Source organism: Myxocyprinus asiaticus, chromosome 8 (genome assembly GCF_019703515.2).
Source record: "Myxocyprinus asiaticus isolate MX2 ecotype Aquarium Trade chromosome 8, UBuf_Myxa_2, whole genome shotgun sequence".
NCBI lineage: Eukaryota > Metazoa > Chordata > Actinopteri > Cypriniformes > Catostomidae > Myxocyprinus > Myxocyprinus asiaticus.
In genome coordinates, this window is record NC_059351.1 from 31,604,090 (window position 1) to 31,613,213 (window position 9,124).

Consider the following 9,124-nt stretch of genomic DNA (forward strand, 5'->3'; position numbering starts at 1 on the left):
TTTGTTGTTGGCATGGTTGCGAACCAGAGGGCCCCTGGTTTTCAACACATCGCTAATAACAATGCAAACGTAATAAGAAGTGGATGATATGAAATGCAGACACTTCTATCGATCCACTTCACACTTTGAAAATAGACATGTATCATCGATTGTGACTTAGCCAGCAAATCACACACATTGGATAATTTTGAATTAGCACTGTGATTATTATATATGTCTGTAACTGTGATTCTACAATCATAGAATTATTATTATAACTTTATGCTTAATGATGTATACTGGTGATGAATGTTCTGATTGCCTTGGATTCTTTGCCACCTTTCCTTTAATCCATGCAGATCAAGCTTTTCCAAATTCCACTACTATACACCCGATTGGGCGTGATAGTGAAAAATTCAGATAGTAAAATGGGATCACCTTACTGGATACATGACCTTGAAGGGTACTGAGACCTTGTTTACCAGTCGCACATGTTATCATGAAACTCATAACTATGTTGTTTGTACATGTAACACCTTACAACCTTTTTCTCATAATGACAATAAACTCATAAATATTCAGTCATTGCATGGCCATTCTGATGCTGTCCAGGTGTCACATACTCAGTGGTGTGTCGTCAGTGAGATGAATTCCTTCACTTATGGAGGACTGACCTGTCCTGCCAATCACTCCTTTTGCTTGGAGGTAACAGAGGATTTTTCTGTGGGTCAGATCAACATACTAGGGAGGATACCACTGGCTATGAGCACAGTGCACAAGCTGTGGCGGACACAATGGACTTGGCACAAAGAATCATCTTGCAGACGGAATATCACCTCACCCAGGCACAGATAGAGACAAACCTGGCCAAAAAGACTGCACAAATCCTTTCCAGTTCATCTACATGCTCAGCACTGTATGCCTACACATGGTGGGACTGGATATTTTGGAGATGTGCAATTGACAGTGCCCTCATCTTCACATTCACACTGTTCTAGTGTTGCAACTTCAGATGCCTCATCAGATGCTTACGGACATCGACCGACGCGGCACTGGCTCTTAGCCCGTTGCAACTGCACACAATTCAGCGACTGAGATAAAATAATAATAATAATAAAAAAATTATGACATGATGACTCCACAGGGACTCTTCCGGAATTGTCCCCGGGCGCCAAGTGGAGGAAACTGTAAGGCTGGCACCAGAATGTCTACGTGTAAAAGTCAAAGAATCTGCGAGAACCAATGTCATAAAACTCTCACACAAAAGAGCATCTCCACCTGAGACAACAGAAAAATACTGCATTCTATCAGGGACCAGATGCTATATGCAGATTAGGTGCATTCTTTGTAAACATCACACGACCTATTCAATCACAAGTTTCAAATGTCTACTTACAACCTCCTAAATCGTAAACCAAATCCTGAATAACATCAAACACACACATCTGAAATAACAATAGAATCGTTTGGTACTTAAGGGGAGATGACAAAGGCATCGGGGAGTCTGTAGTCAGATCTCCCGCACAATTGCTGAGTGTAGTTTTTTCTCTACCAGGTATGCAATTCTTATTCCTTATGTTTTGATAAATGTTTAAATTTGACTTATTATAGTCTAATTGGAATTGATGAATGTATTATTTTACCTGTTAAATAAATTGTTACATTTGAGTTTATTCTGATTTTCTCTGAAATTATTGTCTTTAGTAGATTATGTCAAATCCATGTTTCCGCAAATCTATGACCAGGTTAGTAGTGGACTAAAGCTCAGTTCTGAGTGAAGCATGGGGCACACCGACTTAGACTTTAGAGCTCCGACTAACAAATTGGCATTAGTTCAAGTGTACTTGGAGTGTACAGGCTCAATATGGAATTTCCGTTTAGGACAACATGAAGTTGTCGACCAAGCCTAAATAGGGTGAAGTCTAAACCTCTGGTTATTGTAATATTTTCTAGCTAAGTGTACATAGGAAACTATGGTATGATTATATAAAGCTATTTTAACTTAGGTATTGTTGGTCTTTCTTTGTAAATTTAGTGGTCATGACCTCTGGGTAGAAATAATGTTACTCTAAGTTTTTACTATCTAAGGGTACTAAACAAAATAATTTTAGATAAAAGGGCAAGCATGAGCAGCCATCTAATTAGTATTTATTCAATTACTGTTTTAATGACCAATACTGGTGTATTTGTGACCGGGAGATCCGCGTCACGGCCGGCGCAAGACTCTCTAAATGACAGGAATCCAAATGAATGAGTACAATATAAAATAGAGTTAAATACGATGATCAAATGTTAAACCAAATTTAATAATAATAATTAAGATTGGAATATTAATATATCCTTGGAAACTTTTATAATTGGAGTCAGATGAAATAAAACGGGGATCATAAAACTAATAATATAGTTATTTAATTGGAACGAAATAAATTAATGTGCACGATAAGACAGAACGCGCAGGAGACCTTCAGCCACGCCATTGGATACCGTCCTTGGGCCATTGGGTGGCCTCCCCCTTACAAAGGTAATTGCGCTAAGACATTTGAAAACCACATCTTAACTCAGCACAAAGTTTAAACACAGTTTGTGCATTTGCAGTTTGGAAATTCTACCAGCAGGTGGTAATAAAGTTCATATCCAAACTCTGAAAATACAGTGGGATCGCCTCTTTATGAGATTTGTGTTAAACTATCTTTAGGTTATGGTTTATTTATTATTATTATTATTATTATTATATTTACAATGATATTTATGACTTAATTTGTATTAGTAATTTTCCACCTGTTTTTGTAGAGTGATTTTTAAGTCACTGCAAAAGGGGCAGGTGAAAGAAGCTGAAGAGAGTAAAATGTTTGGATTTTGGAAGGACATTATATATGATTTTTTTGACCTCTCCATTATTTTTGTTGCCAAGTGGGCAACTTTCATGACATTTAACTCTAGTCATAAATTGGACGTGGCACCTTTAGTTTTGTGACACCTGCTTTCCGGCACTCCTCGTGTTGCGCATGTGTGCTGGTTAGAGTTGTGAGAACATACGTTGTACAAGAGAGCAAATATAAAATTCTACACAAAATGTTGTTAAATTGCATTAAATATGTGTTCACAAGAGTCTTATGTTAAAACTGAGAGTTTGTTACAGATAATTTTTGAGGGATGCATATGGATTGCATGTGTGGATTTGACCACGTTTTGTGCACATGTCTAAGGACTGGGTATGCAAATTTAGTATTAATCATATCTCATTTAATGATTTATAGAGTGTTTTCCAGTTTAGTGAATAAGTGTAATACGTGTTATATGTGAAAATGTGTAGTATTGTTGAGACTGTTATCCTTAAAGCCTGGTTAAAAAATAAGCATGTGTCAATCGAGTGATTTAAGCACATGTTAAATGAATAAAATGCTTTGAGTGATTTAAGCAAGTACTTATGATATAAGCATGTACTAAGATGATGTGTGCTGAAGCATATGGGTAGACTAATGCCCTGTTTGTATTTTCATTTGGATATTAGCCTCTAACATATTTAATTTTTATATTTAATTTGAGTATTTCGTTGTACCATATTTAATTTTTGTATTTCATTTCCGTTTTTCATTTTATTGTTTTTCATTCTACTGTGATCCACTTTGTTTAGATTTATCATTATATATGTCATGTTCTGTCTCCCTTATGTTTTCCATGGACTCTTATTTTGAAGTTTCCCCCTGGACTCCATTTCCCACAGTGCACTGCCCTCATCACCTCCATCTGTTCCACATCATCCTCACCTGTCTTCTATTCCCTCATTAGTTCCTTTTGTATATATACCCTCCAGTTTTGTTCATTCATTGTCAGTTCTTGTCCGTGTAAGCTTGTGTTAGTTTGTTGATTTTGCTTATGGCACACCATGTTGTTTTGTATCATCTTCATATTCTTCATTAAATCCTGCACATTGCCTCTTTCACCTCTCCTTCATCATCCTCTCCAACACAACGTGTGACAGAAGAACTGACCGAAAAGGATGTATCTAGCGGCTGTACAGATTATACTCCTCGAGCAGGGGGAGCATCCAGTTGAGGATCATGTTCGTGATTTTCTCCATCTGGAAAATTTGGTGCACTATGATGACCATGCTCTGGTTAATTTCTTCCGGGCTGGTCTGAGTAGTGCACTGAAGGAGCTAATGCCTCCGACGGGTCCTCACTGGACGCTCGCCGACTACATTGAGGAGGCTCTGAAATTCAGCGGCTCACCATTCTCTGTGGGTAAGGATGATGAGGATATTGAATCTCCTCCCACAATGGATGCCCTCCAGCCTTCCATGGCTCCTCCCTCGTTGCCTGCCACGGTTAACGAGCCAGCGCCCTTGCCTGCCACGGTTAACGAGCCAGCGCCCTTGCCTGCCACGGTTAACAAGCCAGCGCCCTTGCCTGCCACAGTTAACGAGCCAGCGCCCTTGCCTGCCACAGTTAACGAGCCAGCGCCCTTGCCTGCCACTGTTAATGAGCCAGAGCCTGTAGCCTCGACCGTCCCAGAGCCTGTAGCACCATTTGTCCCAGACCCAGCTCTCGCCAAGTTGGTATACCTGGACTTTATTCCCACCCTGATCCCCACCCTGACTACCCTTCACTCTCTGCTGGTTCCAGCCAGCATATTGGACACCTTGGTTCCGTCCTGTGCCCTATCCCTTCCTCTTCTGCTGGTTCCACTTAAGACATTCACTCCTTCTCTTCCCTCTGTTCAGCCAGTTCCCCTCAAGTCACCGGCTCGTCCATCAGCCCAGTTGACTCCACAAACAAGGGGATCCGTCGACCCTCCGACTCCGCCTTGGCCCTCCGAACCTTGGACTCCATCTTGGCCCTCCGATCCCTCTTCATCACCTCCACCTTACATCCCCTCATCTCCACTGTGGGCCGTCAGCCTATCGGCGTCACCGGGGTCCCTCGTCCCTCCAGCTCCGCCTTGGTCAGTCGGTCACCTGGCTCTACCTTCTGCTTCACCAGGGACCTCCTTCCTTCCGGCTCCATCTTTGTCCTCACGCCCACCGGTTCTGCCTCAGTCCTCCGATTCCCCCAGCTCTGCCTCGGTCCTCTGAGCCTCCGGCTCTGCCCTGGTCCTTCGAGCCTTCGGCTACGCTCCGGGCACCAGGATCCCCAGGTCCGCCCCTCGAGCTTCTTACAGCTCCACCTTCCATGACTCTGCCTTGCCTGGCTCTGCCTTCCATGGCTCCGCCCCCAGAGTCTTCCACGGCTCTGCCTTCCATGGCTCCGCCCCCAGAGTCTTCCACGGCTCTGCCTTCCATGGCTCCGCCCCCAGAGTCTTCCACGGCTCTGCCTTCCATGGCTCCACCCCAGAGTCCTCCTCGGCTCTGCCTTCTGTGGCTCCTCCTTCCTCGGATCTGCCTTCCCTGGCTCCACCTTCCTTGGCTCTGCCTCTCATGACTCAGTCTCCCAGGCCTCGTGATCCCGTCCCTGCTCTGTGGCCTCCTCCCAGGCCTCGTGATCCCGTCCCTGCTCTGTGGCCTCCTCCCAGGCCTCGTGATCCCGTCCCTGCTCTGTGGCCTCCTCCCAGGCCTCGTGATCCCGTCCCTGCTCTGTGGCCTCCTCCCAGGCCTCGTGATCCCGTCCCTGCTCTGTGGCCTCCTCCCAGGCCTCGTGATCCCGTCCCTGCTCTGTGGCCTCCTCCCAGGCCTCGTGATCCTGTTCCTGCTCTGTGGCTGCTTCCCAGGCCTCCTGTCCCTGCTCTGTGGCACCTCCCAGGCCTCCTGACTCTGTCCCAGCCCTGAGGCCACCCCCCAGGCCTCCTGACTCCACCCCTGTCTTTTGGTCACCTGTTTCCTCCTGCCCCTCCATCTTTAGGTGCCAGTAGTCATTTTTTTGTATCATCTTCATCTTCTTCATTAAAGCCTGCATATAGATACATCACCTTTCCTTCATCATCCTCTCCAACACAACGTGTGACTATATATACTGCCCCATCAACTGCTGTTTTTTACTTTTTTGTTTTTTAAACAGCCGTCAGAATAAAACCCCAAAAGATATTTTTGTATCCTGTGTTTCTTTACAACCCACCGGCTACATTTTGATTATATTTTCATTTTGTTTGAAGTGTAATTTGAATTTAGAAATATATTTGGGTTATTTTAATTTATTTTGTTTAATTTTTTTGGAATACATGATTATTTTTTTTTTTATACATATCAGATATGGCAGTGTTCAAAGTTTATTTGAGAATAAGCCTACATTACAGTGCTCTAAAGTGATGCTGGGTGAAAGCAGTGTCAAAAAGAATATTCAGTCTACACTAATAAATTGTTCTATGTATAGAGAATTTAGCAAAAACTTCAGGAATATAATATAGCCTACTGTAAAACTAAGTACAGTACATAAAGTATTGTGAGTACTGACACACACAAAAAATCGTACTCATTGGTTCTGCAGAAATGCAGTACATTACAGTAGATCAAGTACTGTCAGTTTAGACAAAGCAGACATCCATTTTCATATCATTACTCATGTGTCATGAACATGTGATGATGCACATGAATTACACAGTACAGTGCATGGACTCTAAACTGCAGTTATGTAGTATAGAAGATCTGGAAATTTCAGTTACTGCAGTAACTGCTACCTGTTTTTATTTTGTCTGAAGGTTTATATAAATGCTAGATGTAACAGTGAAACAATTTAGACTTAGCTGAACTTATTGCTCAGCATTACTGTACCTTGCACAAGAACAGTCAACCAGAAAACTGCAGAGCAAATATCATCACCTTCAATTTCTCTTACCCTCTGTCTCTGTCTGCTGTCTTTCTGCCTTGCATATTTTTTCCATACCTTCCATACCAACATTGTTAGAATCCATTGTGTGTTAACTGAGCTCAGGCTTTGATGCCTTAAGTGAATTATTTGGAATGCTCGAGCTTAAACCTGTGCAAAATGAGGGCATTTTTTTTGTGTAGAGTTTCACAGAAAATCTTAAACAATCTGGAACAGGTGAACTGTGTTTATAGTTTTGAGAAATCTTCAACAGAGATCATTTTCTTTTGTCTTAGTGGACTGAAGCCACCTTTTCACTGCATCTGACAAATGACAGATTGACGAATGGCAGAGTGTCGCACGGTGGCTGTGTGGAGTTCCGACCATCTGCAGAGGCAGAATTTCAGATCTGATTTGAGCTTCGGATACTTCAAAATATTTGTGTGACTGAATGTTATGTATGCATTCAAAACTATGAGCATGAAGTGAGAAACACTGACGGTTTTTGTCCTAAACTGTATTTTAAATGCCTGCTACTTCTACAGATTGGACAGTTATGAAATGATCATTCATGTTGCAAATATACAGTACTGTGCAAAAGTTTTAGGCATTTGTGAAAAATGTTGTATAGTGAGGATGTCTTCAAAAATAGAGCCATAAATAGTTTTCATTTATCAATTAACATCATACAAAGTCCAGTAAACATAAAAAGCTAAATCAATATTTGGTGTGGCCACCTTTGCATTTAAAACAGCCCCATTTCTCCTAGGTACACCTGGACACAGTTTTTCTTGGTTGCTGGCAGATAGGATGTACCAAGCTTCTTGGAGAATTCACCACAGTTCTATCTATTTAGGCTCTTCGTGTAATACCAGACTGACTCGATGTTCAGTGTGGGGCTCTGTTGAAGGGCTCCCTGTTCTTCTGTTCTAATCTTTTCTATTTGCAAAAGTAATGTTTGGGAGTCTAAAATGTATTTTTCCTATTGACACACTAAAGCTGAAGATATAAATAACCATCTTAAGACAAAAGATTTTGTGAAACATCTTAAGTGCCTAAAACATTTGCACAGTACTGTATATATAAAAACAAGAGTCTTTTGTAATTAACATAGCATTTATTTCTACACTTGCCCTCATATTTAAATTATATCTATGAATTTCTACTTCATATTTGCTAACTTATTGTTGTTAGACAACTATTAATTATGATAATAACTATAAAACCATGATAATGAGGATAGTAATGATAACTAGATAGGTGCATTTCCTGAAGAAAATGTGAGTGGTGCTTGCCATGGCAAAATATGTCACCACGATATCCCACCAACTGCCCCAAGTTGAAAGATGCCACCCTAATGACAGTAGGATGTTCTCGTGCAGAGATATTGGTGTTGTTCCATGGTTTCTAGGGTGTTCCATCTGGTTGCTAGGCATTTACCAGGGTGAAACTTATCAATGCTCCTTGCTATCCTGAGTGAAATAAGTCAACCCGAAAGTCTCTACGATTTTCTGGTGCAGAGATATGTGATTTGTTACTTGGTTGCTAGAGTAACCCTATGTGGTTGCTAGGCAGTTATCAGGGTGATACGTACAAGGCTCCTTGCTATTCTGAGTGAAATAAATAAATCCTGAAGTCTCTATGATATTCAGGTGCAGAGATATGTGATTTGTTACTTGGTTGCTAGGGTAACCCTCTATGGTTGCTAGGCAGTTACCAGGGTGATACTCAAAAGGCTCCTTGTTATCCTAAGTGAAATATGTTAATCCAGAAGTCTCTACGATATGCTGGTGCAGAGATATGTGATTTGTTTCTTGGTTGCTAGGGTAACCCCATCTGGTTACTAGGCAGTTACCAGAGTGATGCTTATAAAGGCTACTTGCTATCCTGAGTGAAAGAAGTCAACCCCGAAGTCTCTCCAACATTCTGATCCTGAGATACCCATCTTAGTGATTTTGAATGGAAGTCAATGGTGTTTTGTTGCTAGTGTGCTCTAAATAGTTGCTAGGGCGTGGCTAAGTAATTCCCATGATGATACTTGAAGACTGATTGCTCACCCAATTAAAACAAGCCAATTCTTATGTCTCTAGGACATTCTGATCTGAAGATATCACACTCTAATTGAAAGCAATAAAGTTGGTTGCTAAGGTGCTCTAAATGGTTGCCAGGGCATGGCTAGCCAGTGAGCAGAGTGATTGTTATTGGCTGCTTACTAACCTGACTCAAACGAGTCAATCCCCAAGTGTCTACGACATTCTGTTTTGAATATATCCTTCTGAGAATGGAAGTTAATGTGGGGGGGACCCTAAATGCTACAGTCACGTAAATGATTGTTAGGGCATGACTATGCCATTTCCAAGGTAATACTTAAACTTCTCTATGTCAATCTGATTGGGAGATATGATCTG

The 9,124-nt window shown here is 41.7% G+C and overlaps 1 pseudogene; it reads left to right on the plus strand.

Annotated features, from left to right (window-relative positions):
* The first annotated feature begins 268 nt into the window (after positions 1-268).
* LOC127444976 (uncharacterized) lies at positions 269-1,079 on the plus strand (annotated as a pseudogene).
* The last annotated feature ends 8,045 nt before the right edge of the window (positions 1,080-9,124 follow it).